The sequence below is a fragment of the Mesoplodon bidens genome (genome assembly GCF_964165515.1).
Source record: "Mesoplodon bidens genome assembly, chromosome: 5".
Taxonomy (NCBI): Eukaryota; Metazoa; Chordata; class Mammalia; order Artiodactyla; family Ziphiidae; genus Mesoplodon; species Mesoplodon bidens.
This window is the reverse complement of record NC_138161.1, coordinates 91,269,089-91,296,218: the sequence shown is the minus strand read 5'-3', so window position 1 is coordinate 91,296,218 and position 27,130 is coordinate 91,269,089. Positions and strand designations below refer to the sequence as shown.

Here is a 27,130-nt window from a genome sequence, read left to right as displayed (position 1 = left end):
AATTGGCAGTTTGACAGGGCTACAAAATGCACACTATCTGATTGCACAAAATACAAAGAGCTCTGATCCCAGTGATGAAGTTCTGCAAAGGGTCAGGATTGGCTAGGATTTAGCCATAATTCTGCAGTTACAGAGTGCAATACCCCTCAACTCTGGGACAGCATCCATTGGGCTCTTCATGCCAAGATGTAATTCTCACTGTCATCAGGTAAACACTTGTAACAGAAATTCAGAGAAGCCTGAAGGGGACAAGCCAAGAAAGGAAACAAAGGCTATAGTCATTCAATAAGCTCTAGTAAATTCTTCCACCCAGGTGAGATCCTCAGGTGAGAAGTCACAAAAACTATATTTTCCATTCTACAGTTAAACATGGCAGTTTCAAAAGGCAAAAATGTTTAAAATGATACAAATTATTTTTTAAAATGTATGGAAAACAATGTTGACTCCATTAGATGGCATTACAGAAGTTTTTGGCCATCTGTATGTTCAGCTCATCTTTACATGAAAACAAAATATGGACGTAATTAAGAAATGGAGGAAAACCAGCCAAGAGACACCAAGCACCTTCACGTTAAATATGATAGAATGCATTCATTTCATTGCCTAATTTAGTCATTATTGCTCAACTGGGTGAGTAGTTCACACAAATTACAACATATGCATTTAACACATATATAAATATACGTAAGCACAGAGATTTCTGTAAAATGTTTCATCCTCTTGTGTCATTTGTGTCAATGCAAATATTGAAATTATTTTTGCACATTAGGCAACTGTGTAAAAGCCAGTGTAATAGTAAAAGTCCCACTGAAAAGTAAGAGAACTAGTCTATTAAGCCCACATACACACATACACACACTACTTTTGCATTCGTTCCTTCTCTATCCTCCAAATATTTGAACTGTTTCTCACTTGGAGAAGACCCTTGACTGAAGTGTAATCTTGTAGTCAGTGAGAAGCAATGCCATTGTCTGGATCATCTATTTGTTACTTAAACTCTGTTTGTGATCTAGTACTTTAACAGTTTGAATAAGAGTAAATTGTTATCTCAGTAGTGAACCAAAAGCAGCAGCTGACACTCAAAAGCAATAGATATCTATTCTCACACTTCCCTACAAGGAGAAAAGACTCAAGTGTATCTAAAGTATTAATGATGCTAGAAAAAGGAAATAGTGACCCTGACCTGTCTCCTGAAGCACAAAAGTTTTGTATTAAGTAACCAATGTACACATGGGATATTTTGCCCTTCTGTCCATAAAGGAGAGGAGAAGCATCACCTCTCTGCCTATTTCTCTAGCATAATTCCCTGTTATTCCTCCATAAAAATCATGATTGTGGCCAGGATGCTTAATACTATCCCTCCTGAGCACATCAAGCACTTGTCTCTTCAACTCTTCACCCATTTTGTTCCCCCTTCCTAGACCCTATATTTCCTCTTACAATAAGTCTTATCAATCTTTAAAGGTTCCCTTCAAATCCCTTTTTATCACTATACAGCCTTCTAATATTATTTTAATATTACTTCTAATATTATTTTTTCTCCACTAAATCCTATAGAACTTTATTTTATTTATTTATTTATTTATTTTGTGGTACACGGGCCTCTCACTGATATGGCCTCTCCCACTGTGGAGCACAGGCTCCGGACATGCAGGCCCAGTGGCCATGGCTCACGGGCTCCGCGGCATGTGGGATCCTCCCAGACCGGGGCACGAACCCATGTCCCCTGCATCGGCAGGCAGACTCCCAACCACTGCGCCACCAGGTAAGCCCCTAGAACTTATTTCTATACCTCTCTTACAGCATTTACCATATACTGTCTTTCTAACTACTGCCTATATAATATGGTGTCACTGAAACTCAGCCCTATGAGGGACTACAGGGTATATCTGGTCCAATTGCCTAAACAGTGCAGGAAGCCATTCTCCACACCTCCAGCAAATGTTTATCTTGCTTTGCTTGGCTTGTCAACCTCCTTCTGCTTCCAAGAATGGGAAGTGCACACTTTCTTTATTTAACATAGGTATGCAGAAGAGGTGCACAGTAGCCCCAGTAAATACCTGTTGAATGAATAAAAATACTTTATATTAAAGTTGAACTGCTCTAACGTTGAACTAGATCTTCCTCATACTTAGTTCAAATGTGGCTTTCTGTCATTTTAACTCATAATAATTACTCTAGGGTTCTGCCTGCTTCTATACACATAGAAGACATGCTTTAATACAGATCATATGAACTGGACAGCTACATGTAAAAGAATGAAATTAGAACACTCCCTAACACCATACACAAAAATAAACTCAAAATGGATTAAACACCTAAATGTAGGGAGAGAAAATATAAAACTCTTAGAGGAAGACATAGGTAGAACACACTATGACATACATCATAGCAAGATCCTTTTTGACCCACCTCCTAGAGAAATGGAAATAAAAACAAAAATAAACAAATGGGACCTAATGAAACTTCAAAGCTTTTGCACAGCAAAGGAAACTATAAACAAGATGAAAAGACAATACTTAGAATGGGAGAAAATATTCGCAAATGAAGCAACTGACAAAGGATTAATCTCCAAAATATACAAGCAGCTCATGCAGCTCAATATCAAAAAAACAAACAATCCAATCCAAAAATGGGCAGAAGACCTAAATAGACATTTCTTCAAAGAACATATACAGATTGCCAACAAACACGTGAAAAGATGCTCAACATCACTAATCATTAGAGAAATGCAAATAAAAACTACAATGAGGTATCACCTCACACCAGTCAGAATGGCCATCATCAAAAAATCTACAAACAGTAAATGCTGGAGAGGGTGTAGAGAAAAAGGAACCCTCTTGCACTGTTGGTGGGAATGTAAATTGATACAGCCACTATGGAGAACAGTATGGAGGTTCCTAAAAAACTAAAAATAGAATAGAATTACCAAATGACCCAGCAATCCCACTACTGGGCATATACCCTGAGAAAACCATAATTCAAAAAGAGTCATGTACCAAAATGTTCATTACAGCTCTATTTACAATAGCCAGGACATGGAAGCAACCTAAGTGTCCATCAACAGATAAATGGATAAAGAAGATGTGACACATATATACATTGGACTATTACTTAGCCATAAAAAGAAACGAAACTGAGTTATTTGTAGTGAGGTGGATGGACCTAGAGTCTGTCATACAGAGTGAAGTAAGTCAGAAAGAGAAAAACAAATACTGTATGCTAACACATATATATGGAATCTTAAAAAAAAAATGGTTCTGAAGAACCTAGGGGCAGGATAGGAATAAAGAAGCAGACGTAGAGAATGGACTTAAGGACATGGGGAGGGGGAAGGGTAAGCTGGGATGAAGTGAGAGAGTGGCATGGACATAAATACACTACCAAATGTAAAATAGATAGCTAGTGGGAAGCAGCCGCATAGCACAGGGAGATCAGCTCGGTACTTTGTGTCCACCTAGAGGGGTGGGATAGGGAGGGTGGGAGGGAGATGCAAGAGGGAGGATATATGGGGATATATGTTTATGCATAGCTGATTGACTTTGTTATACAGCAAAAACAAACACCATTGTAAAGTAATTATACTCCAATAAAAGTGTTAAAAAAAAATTAACAACAACAAAAATGACAGATCATATGATGAGGAGTTTTATCTTGACCACACCGAATATCCCCTTTAATCATCAAAGATAATTTCCAGACCCTCCCTTGGAAAACTTAACACTTAGACCATGGCACTGAGAACAGGGTTCAATGTTCCTCTGAACACCTAGATTACGGAATGTCTCTCTACTTGGGAAAGAGTACTAATGCCCAGAACAGTACCAATATGCAGATAGTAAATATTCACTCAATACAGGTTGAAAATCTGTGTGATTGGCATAACTCTGGAATACCAGTACCATACCATCTCTAGAAGAAACGTATATTCATTCCTAATAATACTGTAGTCTATGTGCATTTTTTTAGACCATTTTCTGGCATTCAAAAGACCACCTTGATTTTACTTAAAGTCCACTTGCCAAGTTTTCACAAGAGAACTGAAGATGAAGCCTGTTGAAACATGAAGGGAAGTCAGAGTATAGCGTGCCTATGCAGACATATGTGGAAGGGAGAGGGTCAAACTGTAGAAACAGTAGATGGACCAAGCTCCACATTAAACAGAACAGGTTGAGAGTATCTTTGCTGTATTTTTTCATTCCTTTAACTTTCAATCCTTCAGGAAATCAAATCTCTCATCAACACAGAAAGAATAGTGCAATTTATCAGCCATGTTATTGTTTTCTCACAGTAGACAAAGTGTTCTCAGGCCTACATTGGATAGTATTAGGTGCATTTGACTTTAATCACCTTCAAAAAATGTACCGTTGCTTTTCTATGTCTAACAGTTAACAATCTTTTAAGTGTAAATATATTTTTTCAATATTTTCCAACTCTTTAATCACTTGAGTTGTTTGAGTTCCAGTTTTATTTATTAATTTCCACCATGTCCTTGTGTTAGAACAGAGAAAGGAGAACACTTGGTGGCAAAGGGTTGTATCATAATTTTTTATATCCTACTAAAATAAACAATGAAATACATGTATGTTTTGGTCAAAATATTCTGCTAATTTAACCTATATTTCATAGAGAGAGGTTCTTTACAAGGAGGTAGGACAGTAGTCTCCAGACCAGTGTCCAAGTTAACAAGGAGGAGACTGCAGTATTATGTCCCTTGAAAAGATTATGACAATTGACAAATTACATAATCACTTTACTCATTAGTACTGTGATTGAAATTAAAGTGTATGAAGCAATAAACTTCAGTTAATTAATTCCTGATGTTGTATAGCTTTCTACTATTTCCCAAAGCTGTTCCTATTGTTTTTTGCCCCAAAGGAATTTAAGGAAAAATTTTTAAAAAGCTTTTCTCTATGATCACATAGTGTGCTGTGCACTGTGAAATGAATTATGTTCTTAAGTATGTATATTATGTATAAACAGTGATGCAGGTTTTATCACCCATGGTGAGCAATGAAGTCCTTCATAACTGAATCAATGAAATGTCTTAATTTTATCACACTGCCACCATGATTCATAAGAAGTACATAAAGATCCATCATTGAAATGAGAGAAATCTCTTCCATCTTCAATAACGAAAATGAAAAGCAATATGTGCCTAGAGATTAGATCATCTGTCAGTTACAATGCATCATTGCAGGTTTTCAAATTACAAATATGTAGTTTTCTGAGTGGCAAATTTCATGGCTGAGGGAGTACAGATCAGTTTGCCAGTTCACAACAAGGTATGTGGAATTCAGGAAGGTTTTGGGAACTTGGGGACTGGATGGAGCACATGGCTCAATGTTATTCATAAGAAGATTTCAACACGAAGTAGTTCTGGAGCTATGGAGCTGCAGTGTTAACAAAGGTGTGAGTCTTTAAAGCCTATAACCTAAACATGGGCATTCACTGCCAATGAGATCTGTCAGTGTTCTGGGAGCAGTAAGCATGGTATAGAATCATGGTTTCTATTGCCCGTATCATTACCGTAGCTGCACACCCTGTGGGAGGCTACCCAACAGCCTCAGGACAATTTTCACATGCATTTTGTAAACCTGTAGAACATCTTGGTGTAGTTACAAGAGTTATGGGGCTGTTTGATTGTGTGCCAAAAAGAACATTTTAGGTCCAAGTAAGAAATATTTGTCTTGCTTGTCCAGGTCTGTCAATCAATGGCATTTATTGAGCTCCAACTGTCTGTAAAGATTCTTACTTGAAGAAAGTTGACTCAAAAAGGAAGAAGATGATGGAGGAGAGAGGGATAAATTAGGAGCTTGGGATTAACATATATACACTACTATGTATAAAATAGGTAAACAAAAAGGACCTACTGTATAACACAGGGAACTATATCTAATATCTTGTAATAACCTGTAATGGAAAAGAATCTGAAAAAGAATGTATACACATATGTATTTATGAATCACTTTGCTGTACACTTGAAACTAACAGGACATTGTAAATTAACAATACTTCAATTTAAAGAATTTGGTCACTTGAAAACAAAAGGAAGAAAGTGAGAGCCTCTGCTTTCCAACTGCTAAGGAAGGAAAGACAACAAATGAATATGAAGTGGAGGCTTATTTTTAATCCAGCATTCTCAGAGAGCACATTCAGATAACTGAGGCTGTTTTGTTTTGTTTTGTTTTTAATGGATGCTTATTTTAGCCATGTTAGTCATAAAGATGTGACACCAGACTGCTCTTTAAGGAAGGACTTGCTGCCCACAAGCAAGGAGTATGGTTTGTCTCAGCTTCCAGCTTCTTCTCAGGACAGCCCCTGGCCAATCACCAAGCAAGGCAGTAGTACCAGAGCCTAGCATTTCCTCCCAGAGGAAGACTCCTCCAATGGGCAAGCTTTGCTCTGGGGGACCCTGGTGGGAGAAGTGCATTGTGGTCTGATGGCCTCCCTATACAACCCTGCTTCTGCTCTTTTTCTTTCACAGATGTTACTCACCAGTAAATCTTTTGCATGCCTAATTCCATCTCTAAGCTCCTTTGTGGAGAACCCAACTTGCAACAGAGAGTCTTTACACTTTATTTATAATTTTTTTCTGTAATAAAAAAAATGAGATACTGATACATGCTACAACATGCATGAACCTTGAAAACAATATGCTAAGTGAAACAAGCCACAAAAGATGGCACATTGTATGATTCTATTTTTATGAAATGTCCAGAAAACATGAATCCACAGAGGCAGAAAGTAGACTAGTGGTTGCCAGGGCCTGGGAAGATGACGAGATGGAAGGTGATTGCTAATCAGCATAGGATTATTTTGGGGGGTGAGAAAAGTGTTCTAAAATTCCAATTTTAGTATATGTGTTGCCAAAGTGAGCACAAAAGTGTTCCAAAATTGATGGTGGTAATGGTCACACAACTCTGAATATAATAAAAGCTACTGAACTGTATATTTTAAGTAGGTAGATTTGAGATATATGAATTATCTCAATAAAGGCATTAAAAATTCATTTTTTATACACTATCCTATTTTCTGAAACATGCTATACTCATAACACTGACACTATGGGACTTCAGGAGGACATGTGCCCAATCTTTTAGACAGTTGTCATTTCTCAGTATATAAGCATGGAGCAGCCTAGCTCTTCTCTTTGGGAAATCTGAAGTGAAAACCAAACAACCAAATTTGTAAAATCATTAAACTAAATTTGTATATAATTCTAAGGTTTTAACCTTCCTCTTTTGGACAATATGAAAGGCATGGCTCTCTGAGAAAGTGTTCTCTCATTGTTTAGAAGCTTACTTTTCTATTACTGTTGTGATTAGGGTAACTAAAGTGTCCAGAATTCATTTTGTATGTAGGTGTGTATATTAGGATGTACCTGCAACAGGATGTTATGTGAGATTTTTCCTTTTGATGCAGAACTGTCAAAGGTGCTAAGCATTCCATGCTTAAAAGGGAATGGTCTATGAGCCACCTAAAGTGGGAATGAGACATGAGCTTACTAAAAGGAGGCAAAACTAGCCTTGCTACCACTAGCCATCACTTCATCTCCTCTGCAGAATCTGTAAAAGGACAGGGTTGTCATTAAATCCTCTGCTTTGTGAGGAATCAATGTTCATGATGAGAGGCTACTGTCTCTCCCTAAAGCCGAGAGTAGGATGTGAAGATATTACTGAGAGACTATATGGGGTGCCTCTAAGAAAGGGATTCAGGTATTTCATTCCCTGGCTAGATGTCTGTTTGGGCAGCTAACCAGAAGATCTGTCTCAGAAGAGTACTGGAGAAAGATAGTACATCTAAGCTAGGACATATCTGTGGGTCAACCTATATTTCCACCATTTGGCATGGCAAGGACATATGAGTTTCTGGTGGACCACATGGATGCCACAGAAGGTAGTTTGAGGTGTACCAATTTATTGTATTCCATGTAAGACAGCAACTTGCAGAGCACAGGGATTCTAACAGTAAGAAGCTGTGGTTTAGATGAATAGTATTAGGAGCAGGGGAGGTGGGATAATGAAAAGGGTGGGGTGGACAGATGACAGAGGGGAAGAATGCAGAATTTAAGTCACATAATTTAATGAGTTAATGTTTGTAAAAGTACACCCAGTGTTAGGTCAGAGTTTTCATGTATTAAGTATTGCAATTATTACCACCATTTAATTCTGGTTTCCCAGAATGAAGCCTGCAGTTAAACAATCAAAACGGCTTATTTTACTCAATCAATAGTTTCTACTACTTGGATCAGTGCGATTAACAACACTACACTTTTCAAACCACATTTCCTTAAATTCATTCTTTAAGGAAAACACCAATTCGTTTCCTATTACAGACAATTAAAAAAATCTGCATGCTAATCAACATCCTCTCTACTCAATTTCAATCTACAAATATTCAAAAGCAAACTACAATAAAAATCTGGGGGTAATACATTTCTATTTCTCTCTAATGCAGTAATATGTTATTCTTAAAAAGTCCTGCACACATATTTTCAATCTCTAAGTCATTTAAAAAGAAAAAGAGAGTAACATACCAGCACAGTGACACCAAAATGTTGAAGACAAAAGATTGATGATTTCAAGAAAGCAAGCAGACTTAAACCACTGATTAATTTCTATATTTCAGGAAAGCTTAGTCTTATCCTATACATCAGGAACGCATGCATTAATTAACGTCATGATCATCAAAAATAAAATCTCACTGGGAGAAACACCAAGCAATGAGTTTTACAAGGGCAAATATTGGGTCCAATCTATCTCTGTGTCCCCCATATCTAAGCAAAAGTCTATCCATGTGGGTTTAATAAGAGTGTAGATAAAAGTTTGAGGGTGGGCATGGAGAGAATAATCTTTTCCTATTTCTCCAACACTTTCTAAACCTAGTCAGTCATGACATGTTGTCAGTTTTACTCTAGAAATGTCTCTGGAATTTCCTACTTCTCTTAAAACTCCCTCCAAAATTCTACTAGAGCTTTGATCTCTCTTACACTCTTAACACAACAATCTCTCCAACAGTTTCTTCTCTTGTAGCATGCTAAATAACAGGTCAGATATATCACTCTTACTGCCAAATTTCTACTGGCCCTGGTTTGTGTATAGGATACAATCTGACTATATTAGTGAAAAAAATACAAAACCCTTGTAATCAGGCTCCAGGCTACTTCTTTATGTTCATTTCTGGCCATTCCCTCGCCAAATCACATGGACCTATGTATTAGCAACACCCAATACATACACCATCAACAAGCCATGTTCCTGTATGTTTTTCTATGCCAGCATACTACCTTCCCCATTCTTTCTTTTTTTTTGCGGTACGCGGGCCTCTCACTGTTGTGGCCTCTCCTGTTGTGGAGCACAGGCTCCAGACGCAGGCTCAGCGGCCATGGCTCACGGGCCCAGCCACTCCGTGGCATGTGGGATCTTCCCGGAGCAGGGCACGAACCTGCGTCCCCTGCATCGGCAGGCAGACTCTCAACCACTGCGCCACCAGGGAAGCCCCGCCATTCTTTCTTGACTCAGTAACGACCATGTTCCAGTAAGTACTGCACTGGGTGTTAGACAGAACCTTATACTGAACTCAATACAAAATTTTTATTTTATATCAATACACATCTCTGATGTTACCTCTGTCTTAAAGCCTTATCCAACTTCCTTAGACAGAGGTAGGGGTATTCTTATTATAATTTAGTTTTACTCTAATATTTGTATCTTTCAACTATTTGTATATGTTTGTATCTTTTCCACTAAACATCAGGGGCTTTACCTCTCACCTATATCCCTGACAGGCAACAGATTGCTGGATATGAAAACTAAATTTAATTTTAAAAGCATAATGAATGAATGATCAAAGTGACAAAAACAGACACTAAGATATTTGAACAACAAAAGAAATTCAATAATTCAGACTCTATAAGTTCTAAACTAATAATGCCTCAAACAAGGCCCAGACAGAAATTTATGAAGTTTATCATCTTTTAACGAAAGAGTTTGATTATAAATTGTACCTTAGAAAAAGGTGGAAAAAAAAGAATATTAAAAGTACTTGACTTAATTATTTTAAGTATGTAAAAAAAAATAAGATAAAAAGTATTACTTCCCCAGGGCCCTGAACCAAGATGGCAAAGTAGAAGGATGTGCTCTCACTCCCTCTTGCAACAACACCAGAATCACACCTAACTTCTGAACAATCATCAACAGGAAGACACTGGAACTCACCACAAAAGATACCCCACATCCAAAGACAAAGGAGAAGCCGCAATGAGATTGTCGGAGTGGTGCAATCACAATAAAATCAAATCCCATAACTGCTGAGTGGGTGACTCACAAACTAGATAACACTTATACCATAGAAGTCCACCCACCAGAGTGAAGGTTCTGAGCCTCATGTCAGGTTTTTGAACCTGGTGGTCTGGCAACGGGAGGAGGAATTCCTAGACTATCAGATTTTGAAGGCTAGTGGGATTTGATTGCAGGACTCTGACAGGACTGGAGGAAACAGAGACTCCACTCGTTGAGGGAACACACAAAATAGTGTGCACATCGGGACACAGGGGAAGGAGCAATGACCCCAGGGGAGACTGAAACAGACCTACGAACTAGTGTTAGAGGGTCTACTGCAGAGGTGGTGGGTGGATGTGGCTCACTGTGAGGACAAGGACACTGACTGAAGAAGTTCTGGGAAGTACTCCTTAGTGTGAGCCCTCTCAGAGTCTGCCATTAGCCCCACCAAAGAGCCCAGGTAGGCTCCAGTGTTGCGTGCCTCAGGCCAAACAACCAACAGGGAGGGAGCCCAGCCCTACCCATCAACAGTCAATCAGATTAAAGTTTTACTGAGTTCTGCCCACCAGAGAAACAGTCAGCTCTACCCACCAGGAGTCCCTCCAATCAGGAAACCTACACAAGCCTCTAAGAGAGCCTCATCCACCAGAGGGCAGACAGCAGAAGCAAGAAGAACTACAACCTGAAGCCTGTGGAACAAAAACCACATTCACAGAAAGACAGACAAGATGAAAAGGCAGAGGGCTATGTACCAGATGAAGGAACAAGATAAAACCCTAGAAAAACAACTAAAGGAAGTGGAGATAGGAAATCTTCCAGAAAAAGAATTCAGAATAATGATAGTGAAGATGATCCAAGACCTCGGAAAAAGAATGGAGGAAAAGATCGAGAAGATGCAAGAAATGTTTAACAGACACCTAGAAGAATTAAATAACAAACAGAGATGAATACTACAATAACTGAAATGAAAACTACATTAGAAGGAATCAATAGCAGAATAACTGAGGCAGAAGAACGGATAAGTGACCTGGAAGACAGAATGGTGGAATTCACTGCTGCAGAACAGAATAAAGAGAAAAGAATTCATAGAAATGAAGACAGCCTAAGAGACCTCTGGGACAACATTAAATGCAACAACATTCGTATAATGGGGGTCCCAGAAGGAGAAGACAGACAGAAAGGACCCAAGAAAATATTTGAAGAGATTATAGTCAAAAACTTCCCTAACATGGGAAAGGAACTGGCCACCCAGGTCCAGGAAGCACAGAGAGTCCCATACAGGATAAACCAAAGGAGAAAAACACCAAGACACATAGTAATCAAGCTGAAAAAAATTAAAGACAAAGAAAAATTATTAAAAGCAGCAAGGGAAAAATGACAAATAACATACAAGGGAACTCCCATAAGGTTAACAGTTGATTTCTCAGCAGAAACTAAACAAGCCAGAAGGGAGTGGCATGATATTCTTAAAGTGATGAAAGGGAAGAACCTACAACCAAGATTAATCTACCTGGCAAGGATCTCATTCAGAGATCTCATTCAGATTCAATGAAGAAATCAAAAGCTTTATAGACAAGCAAAAGCTAAGATAATTCAGCACCACCAAACCAGCTCTACAACAAATGCTAAAGGAACTTCTCTAAGTGGGAAACACAAGAGAAGAAAAGGACCTGCAAAACCAAACACAGAACAATTAAGAATATGGTCATAGGAACATTCATATAAATAATTACCTTAAACATTCATATAAATAATTACCTTAAACATGAATGGATCAAAAGCTACAACCAAAAGACAGAGGCTTGATGAATGGATACAAAAACAAGACCCATATATATGATGTCTGCAAGAGACCCACATCAGACCTAGGGACACATACAGACTGAAAGTGAGGGGATGGAAAAAGATATTCCATGCAAATGGAAATCAAAAGAAAGCTGGAATAGTAATACTCATATCAGATAAAATAGACTTTAAAATAAAGAATGATACAAGAGACAAGGAAGGACACTACATAATGATCAAGGGATCAATCCAAGAAGAATATATAACAATTAAAAATGTATATGCACTCAACATAGAAGCACCTCAGTACATAGGGCAACTGCTAACAGCCATAAAAGAGGAAATCGACAGTAACACAATAATAGTGGGGGACTTTAACACCTCACTTACACCAATGGACATATCATCCAAAGTGAAAATAAATAAGGAAAGAGAAGCTTTAAATGACACAATAGACCAGATAGATTCAAATGATATTTATAGGACATTCCATCCAAAAACAGCAGATTACACTTCCTTCTCAACTGTGCACAGAACATTCTCCAGGATAGATCCCATCTTGGGTCACAAATCAAGCATCAGTAAATTTAAAAAAAATTGAAATCATATCAAGCATCTTTTCTGACCACAACACTATGAGATTAGAAATGAACTACAGGGAGAAGAACATAAAAAACAAAAACACATGGAGGCTAAACAATACGTTACTAAATAACGAAGATATCACTGAAGAAATCAAAGAGGTAATCAAAAAATACCTAGAGACAAATGACAATGAAAACACGACGATCCAAAACCTATGGGATGCAGCGAAAGCAGTTCTAAGAGGGAAGTTTATACCTATACAAGCCTACCTCAAGAAACAAGAAAAATCCCTAATTAAACAATCTAACCTTCCACCTAAAGGAACTAGAGAAAGAAGAACAAACAAAACCCAAACTTAGCAGAAGGAAAGAAATCATAAAGATCAGAGCAGAAATAAATGAAATAGAAACAAAGAAAACAATAACAAAGATCAATAAAACTAAAAGCTGGTTCCTTGAGAAGATAAACAAAATTCATAACCCATTAGCCAGACTACTCAAGAAAAAGAGGGAGAGGACTCAAATCAATAAAATTAGAAACGAAAAAGGAGAAGTTAAAACAGACACCGCAGAAATACAAAGCATCCTAAGAGACTACTACAAGGAACTCTATGCCAATAAATTGGACAACCTGGAAGAATTGGACAAATTCTTAGAAAGGTATAATCTTCCAAGACTGAACCAGGAAGAAATAGAAAATAAGAACAGACCAATCACAAGTAATGAAATTGAAACTGTGATTAAAAATCTTCCAACAAACAAAAGTCAAGGACCAGATGGCTTCACAGGTGAATTCTATCAAACATTTAGAGAAGAGAAAACATGCATCCTTCTCCAACTCTGCCAAAAAATTGCAGACGAAAGAACACTTCCAAACTCATTCTATGACACCACCATCACCCTGATACCAAAACCAGAGAAAGATACTACAAAAAAAGAAAATTAGAGACCAATATCACTGATAAATATAGATGCAAAAATCCTCAACAAAATACTAGCAAACAGAATCCAACAACATATTAAAAGGATCATACACCATGATAAATTGGGATTTATCCCAGGAATGCAAGGATTCCTCAATATATGCAAATCAATCAATGTGATACACCATATTAACTAATTGAAGAAGAAAAACCATATGATCCTCTCAATAGATGCAGAAAACGCTTTTGACAAAATTCAACACCCATTTATGACAAACAGAAACTGGGCATAGAGGGAACCTACCTCAACATAATAGGGCCATATACAACAAACCAACAGCAAACATCATTCTCAATGGTGAAAAACTGAAACCATTTCCTCTATGATCAGGAACAAAAGAAGGATGTACACTCTCACAGCTATTACTCAACATCATTTTGGAAGTCCTAGCCACAGCAATCAGAGAAGAAAAAGTAATAAAAGGAATACAAATTAGAAAAGAAGTAAAACTGTCACTGTTTGCAGATGACATGATACTATACATAGAGAATCCTAAAGATGCCACCAGAAAACTACTAGAGCTAGTCATTGAATTTGGTAAAGCTGCAGGGTACAAAGTTTACACACACAGATAGCTACAGCTCTGCGTCTGAAGATGTGAGCCCTGTTGGTTTTCCAAGTTAGGGCTTTTGGGGGCTCGTCTCTCAGGTACAGGTCCTAAAAGAGCTGTGAATCTTTTTTCTTCCTGGACCAAACTAAAGTGAATGTCGGATTTTCCTGTGGAGAGGTGAGGAGACAGGCTGGTCAACCCTGAGATCCCTCTACCCACCTTGAAGCATAGTGCTCTCCAGTTTCCCAAGAGGACTTTCCCAAGAGATACCTTTTGGCCTTCAGGCAAATCAGACGCGAAGATCACCTTCCTCCCCACGGATACACCAGAAATACAGCTACACGTGGAACAACTCCTACAGAACACCTACTGAACGCTGGCAGAAGACCCCAGACCTCCCAAAAGGCAAGAAACTCCCCACATACCTGGGTAGGGCAAAGCAGAGAGATTCCCGCACAGAGGATCGGTGCCGAGTGGCACTCACCAGCCCGGGAGGCTTGTCTGCTCGCCCGCTGGGGCGGGCGGCGCTGGAAGCTGAGGCTCGGGCTACAGATCAGAGCGCAGGGAGAGGACTGGGGCTGGCGGCGAGAACTCAGCCTGAAGGGGGCTAATGTGCCACAGCTAGCCGGGAGGGAGTCCGGGAAAACTCTGGAGCTGCCGAAGAGGCAAGAGACTATTTCTTCCCTCTTGGTTTCCTGGTGCACGAGGAGAGGAGATTAAGAGCGCTGCTTAAAGGGGCTCCACAGACGGGCGCGAGTCGCGACTGAAAGCGCGGAGCCCAGTGATGGGCGTGGGATGCTGGGCTACTGCTGCCGCCGCCAAGAAGCCTGTGTGCGAGCGCAAGTCACTGTCCACACCGCCCTTCCGGGAGCCTGTGCAGCCCGCCACTGCTGGGGTCCCGGGATCCAGGGGCGGCTTCCCTGGGAGAACGCACGGCGCGCCTCGGGCTGGTGCAACGTCACGCCGACCTCTGCCGCTGCAGGCTCGCCCCGCACTCCGTGCCCCTCCCTCCCGCCCGGCCTGAGTGAGCCAGAGTCCCCGAAGAGGCTGCTCCTTTAACCCTGTCCTGTCTGAGCGAAAAACAGACGCCCTCCAGCGACCTACATGCAGAGGCGGGGCCAAATCCAAAGCTGAGACCCAGGAGCTGTGAGAACAAAGAAGAGAAAGGGAAACCTCTCCCAGCAGCCTCAGAAGCAGTGGATTAAAGCTCCACAATCAACTTGATGTACCCTGCATCTGTGGAATACATGAATAGACAACAAATCATCCCAAATTGAGGAACCAGGAGTCAGTGCTGTGCCTCTGAGGTGGGAGAGCCAACTTCAGGACACTGGTCCACAAGAGACCTCCCAGCTCCACATAATATCAAACGGCAAAAATCTTCCAGAGATCTCCATCTCAACACCAGCACCCAGCTTCACTCAACGACCAGCAAGCTAGAGTGCTGGACACACTATGCCAAACAGCTAGCAAGACAGGAACACAACGCCACCCATTAGCAGAGAGGCGGCCTAAAATCATAAAAAGTCCTCAGACACCCCAAAACACACCACCAGACATGGACCTGCCCACCAGAAAGACAAGATCCAGCCTCATCCACCAGAACACAGGCACTAGTCCCCTCCACCAGGAAGCCTACACAACCCACTAAACCAACCTTAGCCACTGGGGACAGACACCAAAAACAACGGGAACTACGAACCTGCAGGCTGCAAAAAGGAGACCCCAAACACAGTACCATAAGCAAAATGAGAAGACAGAAAAACACACAGCAGGAGAGGGAGCAAGATAAAAACGCACCAGACCTAACAAATGAAGAGGTAATACACAGTCTACCTGAAAAAGAATTCAGAATAATGATGGTAAAGATGATCCAAGATTCTATTTCCAAGATCCAAAATCTTGGAAATAGAATAGACAAAATGCAAGAAACAGTTAACAAGGACCTAGAAGAACTAAAGATGAATCAAGCATCGATTGAAAACACAATAAATGAAATGAAAAAATACTCTAGATGGGATCAATACCAGAATAACTGAGGCAGAAGAACGGATAAGTGAGGTGGAAGATAAAATAGTGGAAATAACTGCTGCAGAGCAAAATAAAGAATAAAGAATGAAAAGAACAGAGGACAGTCTCACAGACCTCTGGGACAACATTAAATGCACCAACATTCGAATTATAGGGGTTCCAGAAGAAGAAGAGAAAAAGAAAGGGACTGAGAAAATATTTGAAGAGATTATAGTTGAAAACTTCCCTAATATGGGAAAGGAAATAGTTAATCAAGTCCAGGAGGCACAGAGAGTCCCATACAGAATAAATCCAAGGAGAAATACGCCAAGACACATATTAATCAAACTGTCAAAAATTAAACACAAAGAAATCATATTAAAAGCAGCAAGGCAAAAACAGCAAATAACACACAAGGGAATCCCCATCAGGATAACAGCTGATCTCTCAGCATAAACTCTACAAGCCAGAAGGGAGTGGCAGGACATAATTAAAGTGATGAAGGAGAAAAACCTGCAACCAAGATTACTCTACCCAGCAAGGATCTCACTCAGATTTGATGGAGAAATTAAAACGTTTACAGACAAGCAAAAGCTGAGAGAGTTCAGCACCACCAAACCAGCTTTACAACAAATGCTAAAGGAACTTCTCTAGGCAAGAAACACAACTGAAAGAAAAGACCTACAATAACGAACCCAAAAAAATTAAGAAAATGGGAATAGGAACATACATATCGATAATTACCTTAAATGTAAATGGACTAAATGCTCCCACCAAAAGACACAGATTGGCTGAATGGATACAAAAACAAGACCCATATATATGCTGTCTACAAGAGACCCACTTCAGACCTAGAGACACATACAGACTGAAAGTAAGTGAATGGAAAAAGATATTCCATGGAAATGGAAACCAAAAGAAAGCTGGAGTAGCAATACTCATATCAGACAAAATAGACTTTAAAATAAAGATTACTAGAAGAGACAAAGAAGGACACTACATAATGATCAAGGGATCGATCCAAGAAGAAGATATAACAATTGTAAATATTTATGCACCCAACATAGGAGCACCTCAATACATAAGGCAAATACTAACAGCCATAAAAGGAGAAATTGACAGTAACACAATCATAGTAGGGGACTTTAACACCCCACTTTCACCAATGGACAGAACATCCAAAATGAAAGTAAATAAGGAAACACAAGCTTTAAATGATACATTAAACAAGATGGACTTAGTTGATATTTATAGGACATTCCATCCAAAAACAACAGAATACACATTTTTCTCAAGTGCTCATGGAACATTCTCCAGGATAGATCATATCTTGGGACACAAATCAAGCCTTGATAAATTTAAGAAAATTGAAATTGTATCAAGTATCTTTTCCGACCACAATGCTATGAGACTAGATATCAATTACAGGAAAAGATCTGTAAAAAATACAAACACATGGAGGCTAAACAATACACTACTTAATAACAAAGTGATCACTGAAGAAATCAAAGGGGAAATTAAAAAATACCTAGAAACAAATGACAATGGAGACACGACGACCCAAAACCTATGGGATGCAGCAAAATCAGTTCTAAGAGGGAAGTTTATAGCAATACAGTCCCACCTTAAGAAACAGGAAACATCTCGAATAAACAACCTAACCTTGCACCTAAAGCAATTAGAGAAAGAAGAACAAAAACATCCCAAAGTTAGCAGAAGGAAAGAAATCATAGAAATCAGATCAGAAATAAATGAAAAAGAAATGAAGGAAACAATAGCAAAGATCAATAAAACTAAAAGCTGGTTCTTTGAGAAGATAAACAAAATTGATAAACCATTAGCCAGACTTACCAAGAAAAAACGGGAGAAGACTCAAATCAATAGAACTAGAAATGAAAAAGGAAAAGTAACAACTGACACTGCAGAAATACAAAAGATCATGAGAGATTACTATAAGCAACTCTATGCCAATAAAAGGGACAACCTGGAAGAAATGGACAAATTCTTAGAAATGCACAACCTGCCAAGACTGAATCAGGAAGAAATAGAAAATATGAACAGACCATTCACAAGCACTGAAATTGAAACTCTGATAAAAAATCTTCCAACAAACAAAAGCCCAGGACCACATGGCTTCACAGGCGAATTCTATCAAACATTAAGAGAAGAGCTAATACCTGTCTTTCTCAAACTCTTCCAAAATATAGCAGACGATGGAGAACTCCCAAACTCATTCTACGAGGCCACCATCACCTTGATGCCAAAACCAGGCAAGGATGTCACAAAGAAAGAAAACTAGAGGCCAATATCACTGATGACCATAGATGCAAAAATCCTCAACAAAATACTAGCAAACAGAATCCAACAGCACATTAAAAGGATCATACACCATGATCAAGTGGGGTTTATTCCAAGAATGCAAGGATTCTTCACTATACGCAAATCAATCAACGTGATACACCATATTAACAAATTGAAGGAGAAAAACCATATGATCATCTCAATAGATGCAGAGAAACTTTCGACAAAATTCAACACCCATTTATGATAAAAACCCTGCAGAAAGTAGGCATAGAGGGAACTTTCCTCAACATAATAAAGGCCATATATGACAAACCCACAGCCAGCATCGTCCTCAATGGTGAAAAACTGAAACCATTTCCACTAAGATCAGGAACAAGGCAAGGTTGCCCACTCTCACCACTCTTATTCAACCTAGTTTTGGAAGTTTTAGCCACAGCAATCAGAGAAGAAAAGGAAATAAAAGGAATCCAAATCGGAAAAGAAGAAGTAAATCTGTCACTGCTTGCAGATGACATGATACTATACATAGAGAATCCTAAAGATGCTACCAGAAAACTACTAGAGCTAATCAATGAATTTGGTAAAGTTGCAGGATACAAAATTAATGCACCGAAATCTCTGGTATTCCTATATGCTAATGATGAAAAATCTGAAAGTGAAATCAAGGAAACACTCCCATTTACCATTGCAACAAAAAGAATAAAATATCTAGGAATAAACCTACCTAAGGAGACAAAAGACCTGTATGCAGAAAATTATAAGACACTGATGAAAGAAATTAAAGATGATACAAATAGATGGAGAGATGTACCATGTTCTTGGATTGGAAGAATCAACATTGTGAAAATGACTCTACTACCCAAAGCAATCTACAGATTCAATGCAATCCCTATCAAACTACCACTGGCATTTTTCACAGAACTAGAACAAAAAATTGCACAATTTGTATGGAAACACAATAGACCCAGAATAGCCAAAGCAATCTTGAAAACGAAAAATGGAGCTGGAGGAATCAGGCTCCCTGACTTCAGACTATACTACAAAGCTACAGTAATCAAGACAGTATGGTACTGTCAGAAAAACAAAAAGATAGATCAATGGAGCAGGATAGAAAGCCCAGAGATAAACCCACGGACATATGGTCACCTTATCTTTGATAAAGGAGGCAGGAATGTACAGTGGAGAAAGGACAGTCTCTTCAATAAGTGGTGCTGGGAAAACTGGATAGGGACATGTAAAAGTATGAGATTAGATCACTCCCTAACACCATACACAAAAATAAGCTCAAAATGGATTAAAGACCTAAATGTAAGGCCAGACACTATCAAACTCTTAGAGGAAAACATAGGCAGAACACTCTATGACATAAATCACAGCAAGATCCTTTTTGACCCACGTCCTAGAGAAATGGAAATAAAGACAAAAATAAACACATGGGACCTAATGAAACTTAAAAGCTTTTGCACAGCAAAGGAAACCATAAACAAGACCAAAAGACAACCCTCAGAATGGGAGAAAATATTTGCAAATGAAGCAACTGACAAAGGATTAATCTCCAAAATTTATAAGCAGCTCATGCAGCTCAATAAGAAAAAAACAAACAACCGAATCCAAAAATGGGCAGAAGACCTAAATAGACATTTCTCCACAGAAGATATACAGACTGCCAACAAACACATGAAAGGATGCTCAACATCTTTACTCATTAGAGAAATGCAAATCAAAACTACAATGAGATATCATCTCACACCAGTCAGAATGTCCATCATCAAAAAATGTAGAAACAATAAATGCTGGAGAGGGTGTGGAAAAAAGGGAACCCTCTTGCACTGCTGGTGGGAATGTGAATTGGTACAGCCACTATGGAGAACGGTATGGAGGTTCCTTAAAAAACTACAAATAGAACTACCATATGACACAGCAATCCCACTACTGGGCATATACCCTGAGAAAACCATAATTCAGAAACAGACATGTACCAACATGTTCATAGCAGCCCTATTTACAATAGCCCGGAGATGGAAGCAACCTAAGTGTCCATCATCGGATGAATGGATAAAGAAGATGTGGCACATATATACAATGGAATATTACTCAGCCATAAAAAGAAACGAAATTGAGCTATTTTTAATGAGGTGGATGGACCTAGAGCCTGTCATACAGAGTGAAGTAAGTCAGAAAGAGAAAGACAAATACTGTATGCTGACACATATATATGGAGTTTAAGAAAAAAAAAGTCATGAAGAACATAGGGGTAAGACAGGAATAAAGACACAGACCTACTAGAGAATGGACTTGAGGATATGGGGAGGGGGAAGGGTAAGCTGTGACAAAGTGAAAGAGCGGCATGGACATATATATACTACCAAACGTAAGGTAGATAGATAGTGGGAAGCAGCCGCATAGCATAGGGAGATCAGCTCGGTGCTTTGTGACCGCCTGGAGGGGTGGGATAGGGAGGGTGGAGGGAGACGGAAAAGGGAGGGGATATGGGAACATATGTATATGTATAACTGATTAAATTTGTTATAAAGCAAAAAAAAATAAAATAAAGTGAACTTCAAAAAAACAAAAACAAAAACAAAAACAAAAAAAGTTTACACACAGAAATCTCTTACATTCTTATATACTAATGACGAAAAATCTGACCGAGAAATTAAGGAAACACTCCCATTTACCACTGCCACAAAAAGAATAAAATACCTAGGAATAAACCTACTGGGGAGACAAAAGACTTGCATGCAGAAAACTATAAGACACTGATGAAAGAAATTAAAGATGACACCAACAGATGGAGAGATATACCATGTTCTTGGATTGGAAGAATCAATATTGTGAAAATGACTATACTACTCAAAGCCATTTATAGATTCAATGCAATCTTTGTCAAATTACCAATGGCAATTTTTACAGAACTAGAACAAAAAAATCTTAAAATTTGTATGGAGACGCAAAAGACCCCTAATAGCCAATGCAGTCTTGAGGGAAAAAACTGAAGCTGGGGTAATCACATTCCCTGACTTCAGAGTATACTACAAAGCTACAGTAATCAAGACAGTATGGTACTGGCACAAAAACAGAAACATAGATCAATGGAACAAGAGAGAATGCTGAGAGATAAACCCACGCACCTATGGTCAACTAATCTATGACAAAGGAGGCAAGGACATACAATGGAGAAAAGACAGTCTCTTCAATAAGTGGTGCTGGGAAAACTGGACAGCTACATGTAAAAGAATGAAATTAGAACACCCCCTACCACCATACACAAAAATAAACTCAAAATGGATTAGAGACTTCAACATAAGACCAGACAGTATAAAGCTTTTTGAGGAAAACATAAGAAGAACACTCTTTGACATAAATCACAGCAATTTCTTTTCTGATTCACCTCCTAGAGTAATGGAAATAAAAACAAAAATAAACAAATGGGACCTAATGAAACTTCAAAGCTTTTGCACAGCAAAGGAAACCATTAACAAGATGAAAAGACAACCCTCAGAATGGGAGAAAATATTTGCAAATGAAGCAACTGACAAAGGATCAATCTATAAAATTTACAAGCAGCTCATGCAGCTCAATATCAAAAAACAAACAACCCAATCCAAAAATGGGCAGAAGACCTAAACAGACATTTCTCCATAAAAGACATACAGATGGCCAAGAAGCACATGAAGAGCTGCTCAACATCACTAATTATTAGAGAAATGCAAATAAAAACTACAATGAGGTATCACCTCACACCAGTTAGAATGGGCATCATCAGAAAATCTACAAACAACAAATGCTGGAGAGGGTGTGGAGAAAAGGGAACCCTCTTGCACTGTTAGTGGGAATGTAAATTGATGCAGCCACTATGGAGAACAGTATGGAGGTTCCTTAAAGAACTAAAAATAGAATTACCATATGACCCAGCTATCCCACTGCTGGGCATATACCCAGAGATAACCATAATTCAAAAAGACACATGCGCCCCAGTGTTCACTGCAGCACTATTTACAATAGCGAGGTCATGCAAGTAACCTAAATGCCCATTGACAGACGAATGAATAAAGAAGATGTGGTACATATATACAATGGAATATTACTCAGCCATAAAAAGCAACGAAATTGGGTCATTTGTTGAGACGTGGATGGATCTAGAGAATGTCATACAGAGTGAAGTAAGTCAGAAAGAGAAAAACAAATATCGTATATTAATGCATCTATGTGGAACCTAGAAAAATGGTACAGATGAACCAGTTTGCAGGGCAGAAGTTGAGACACAGATGTAGAGAACAAATGTATGGACACCAAGTGGGGAAAGTGGTGGGGTGGGATGTGGATGGTGGTGTGATGAATTGGGCGATTGGTATTGACATGTACACATTGATGTGTATAAAGTTGATGACTAATAAGAACCTGTTGTATAAAAAATTAAATAAAATACAATTCAAATATTCAAAAAAAATATTTACTTCCTATTATCACTTACGTATTACTTAATATAAATAACCTAGTAAATTATTAACAATTATTTTGAATTGCTTTTTCACTGGTACATGAAATCCATTAATCTGTAATATTTCTAACCCTACTAGTCACAGATGAGAAGTAACAGAATCACCCAAGTTCCCATAGAATTTGTTTCTAGGCCTGAGACCTCTAATGCAGTGCTGTTCCCCGCCCCAACTTAACATTTTAATATTTGTTGATTCTAATCAAACAGTGATTATACATCACTCTTTTGTCACATAGTGGATCATATTCCAAATTGGCAGGCACTGTAAGCATACATAAAATCTAATATCAAGTTTCTATTTCCTTGTTTGAACTCAGAGTGATAACAGTCCTCAGAGGCAAGCTATTATTTGTAATTTGTGTATTATTTGCACAGTTCAGTTCATACACACATGTGTGTGTGTGTTTGTGTGTTTTTATGTATAAATTGTGATTTTGCTTAATGAGTGTGCAGATAGATATGACAGAATAGATTACTTCCTGTTCTAGATATGAATTCACAGAAAATGTTATTATTGACATACAGTTTCTAAAAATGGGAATCTAATATTTTTTATTGTAACATTTATAGAAAAGTATAGATGTCTGTCTTATGGAAAAAAATGTGGAGGCCTCTATATCTCTAAATTTGGTCACTGGAAAAGTGAAAGATGTTTTATTTCAATAGTAAGAGACAATAGACAATTATTTTACATAATTTTTCAAGGAGAGAAAATAAAATTTTAAAAATATAAAAAAGCAGAGGAAAATTAAACTTGTTTTCAAAAGGGTAAAATGATGGTTCCCACAGCAGGAAAAAAATATGTTGGTAGAGAAAACGGAGGATGTAGGAAAGTCCAAACTGCATTTTCTGTGCTTTACTTTGCTGTGTATTCATGGCCCAGTATGAATCATATTATAAAATGTAAAATGAAAGGTATAATAGCATGATAAAATAATTTGAAGTATTCTAATATGCCATCTTTGGTCCCACTTTTAAATATTTGGCATATTAAAGAAAATAGATTAATAGATATACCAATAATATACTTAAATACATAGTTTGTTAGCATATATATATATATATATATATATATATATATCTTACATATGTAATTGGACTCATGGTATGTGATTCTTAATTTTATGTGTCAACGTGCCTGGGGGTTAAGAGATTCCCAGATAGCTGATAAAACATTATTTGTGGGTGTGTCTGTAAAAGAAGTTCTGGAAGAGATTAACAATTGAATTGTAGATGTGGGTGAGCATCATCCAAATTGTTGAAAACCCAAATAGAACAAAAAGATGGAGTAAAAATGAATTCTCTCTCTGCTTAAGCTGGAACACTGATCTTCTGACCTTGTTCATCAATGTCCTCGTTCTTTGGTTTTTGGACTTGAACCAGAACTTAGACCATTGGCTTCTTGGTTTTAGGGCCATCAGACTCAGACTAGGACTTACATCATTGACTCCTCTGGTTCTTAAGACATCAGGTTGAGACTGGAGCTACACCACCCACTTTACCAGGCCTCCAGCTTATAGATGTTAGATTGTGGGACTTCTCAGTCTTCATAATTGTATGAGTGAATTCCTCATAATAAATCTCTTTCTGTATATCTTTCTATATATCATATTGGTTCTGTTTCTCTGGAGAACCCTGACTAATACATGACTTCATTCAAACAATGAAGAGAGGAAATTCTTTCACCAATATGTTAAAACACTTTTAAGATTTAGCCTTTATCACACCAAGTAGATGAAAAAAAAATATGAACAATATTTTTTTTTGAACAATATTATGGCTACATTTTTTGAAAGCAGTATAATACAAATACAATTTAATAATACATTTAAATAAATATTAATGATAATAATAAATCCATGGAAACAAAGGCTGATAAGAAAATAATATAAAATATTTAGCAAAAAATGGAAATTAAAACACTATCATTTAATAACTTGTTTAAGGAACCAAATAGTGGTTAGATTTTATCTCATACCTTTGGTTGCTTTTATTTAAAAGTAAACATAAAAATAAATCAATTTTAATTATTCAACCCCAAATTTTTTTTTAAAACATCCATAGGGATAGATGAATGAAATTAAAGGTACACTATACTAATTTATTAAAATACAGTAGCATTAAATTGCAAATATAAAGGATTTTTCATGAAAATATATCAGCAAAATTAAAACTGAAAATTAGGGTGTAAAAACTAAAGAATTTTAAAAGTATAATTATAATTTCAAAGTGTAGTAATAAAGCAAAAACTTCAATCAAATGAATGATTTTTGACATAGGCATAATGCAATAACTAACAGAACTATTAAATAACTTTTTCCACCAAAAGAAAAACAAGATTTTATGGATTGATCAGCAAATTTTTCAAGCTTTTAACCATATTCTATAATCTACTCATGCCATAGACAAAAAAAAACGTACTAATCTTCCTAATTTTTATTATGAGGAAAAATAGGATTATTTATTTTAAAACCTACTAAATATATTTCCAAATAATTAAATAATGGTAATATCAACAATTGCTTAAGTACTGCATTTTGAGTCAAGCACAGGAGAATGTACATTACATTATCTGACTTATTCCACATAACAACATCCCTATGTTAGGTGTTATAATCTCCACTTTATACATGAAGAGACTGAGCTCAGAGTTCATGTTACATGCCCAAGGTCATCATCAGTAACTCTCAGAGCTAAAACATAAACCTAGTTCTATCTCACTCAAAAGTTTACTTTCTTAACCACTAAGTCATACTACCTCCCAACTAAAGTCATTATTATATACCTATCATATTATTTAATTATGCTTACTTACAGAAGAATTCATGATTTCCTCACTAAAGGTACTGCCAGAAAAAACACTGCCTCTCGAAACCAGTTTATCATCCGCTGACTCAAAGAAAGCAAAATGAAATTGCTAAAACTAAAGTAAATAAATAGGAACTTGCCAGAAAGGTTTTCTGTGTACTCTGAGACTTCTCTTTTCTTCACATCCACCAACTTGTTGAGGTGACTTGCTTCTCCCAGGACTGTTACATAACCTATATCAAAATATCCCAGACTGAAATTAAGGTGATTGTTTGTAACCGGTCTCTTTACTTCTACATTTCTGTTCTATTGGCAGCAACTTTATTTGCTGGCCCAGATGGCAACCACAAACTTTTCAATTTGATCAGAGCCAAAAGCTTTGCACTTCTCTGCCAGTGCATTCCTTGTTCATTCACTCAGCTCTACATCAGGAACTTCACAGGAAAACAAAAATATAAAAGAGAATATGGGAATTATTTCAAATGAGCTTAGATATTCCTGATAATCTATTTTTGGAGGATTGTGTAAATAGAAAATAAAAGTCCAAAGAGAAAGTCAACCTCTGGACACTGATGTAAACATGTCCCAATGTCAGGAACTATCACTTGGCAGGGTAAGCCTGGGCCAAGGCAGCCAGGCTCAGCCCTTCTGGCATGTCTAAGCCAGGGCAGGGCCTTCCACTAAGCATTGTAACAGTGGTGGACAGTGACTGGGCAGGAGCCCATCATAAACATTTAGGGCAAGATAGCATGATGGTGCTTGGTGGGCAATGAGAAAACCTACTCTGAACTTGAGTGTTAGATCCTGGTGAAGTGGCCTGTAAAAGGCAGTTTTTGGAATTTAAGGTAATTATGCTGAAGTTTAAAGAGATATGTTTGGTGGAAAAAGAAGTTGGTAACTAGAAGAGGGTAACTAGAAAGATCTCACACTAGACAGAAAAATTAGCCTTGACAACAACTTGACCATGTATCTCACCAGGGTTCAGGGAGATTTGAAAAGCTTGAGGTCTTCTGATATCATTTGCTATTAAATCAATTCTTTCTGTTGAACTGCAGTGAATTCTAACTTCTGTAAGTAGTACCCATTGAAATGCTCATTTGTGTTTATTTTCACTAAGCCTGAAACCCACTCCTGCAGAAAATTCAGGTCTATCCACTCTCAAGAGGCCATGTGGGACTGGACAAAAAGCTGTTGCCTGTACCTGCACCTGGCCATGCACTAGGGCTGCCACCCCAGGATGCAGAGTTTGTGCACTGCACAATTCCACGGAGCACTGCTCACATGACAATTAAGTGAGTAACACTCCCAGGAGTTATGTAGT

General features: G+C 37.9%; 1 protein-coding gene across 7 annotated transcripts in view; it reads right to left on the bottom strand.

Moving 5' to 3' along the window:
• The window catches only part of NAALADL2 (N-acetylated alpha-linked acidic dipeptidase like 2), a 1,532,395-nt gene that overhangs the window by 1,130,858 nt on the left and 374,407 nt on the right, over positions 1-27,130 (bottom strand). Inside the window, exon 1 of one of the 7 annotated variants that reach the window (XM_081235902.1) lies at positions 25,817-25,824. The exons of the other annotated variants lie outside the window; for them this stretch is intronic. The gene's annotated coding sequence lies outside the window, so the exon portion shown is untranslated. Of the gene's footprint in view, positions 1-25,816; positions 25,825-27,130 lie in introns of those variants that run through there. 7 annotated transcript variants of the gene reach the window in all.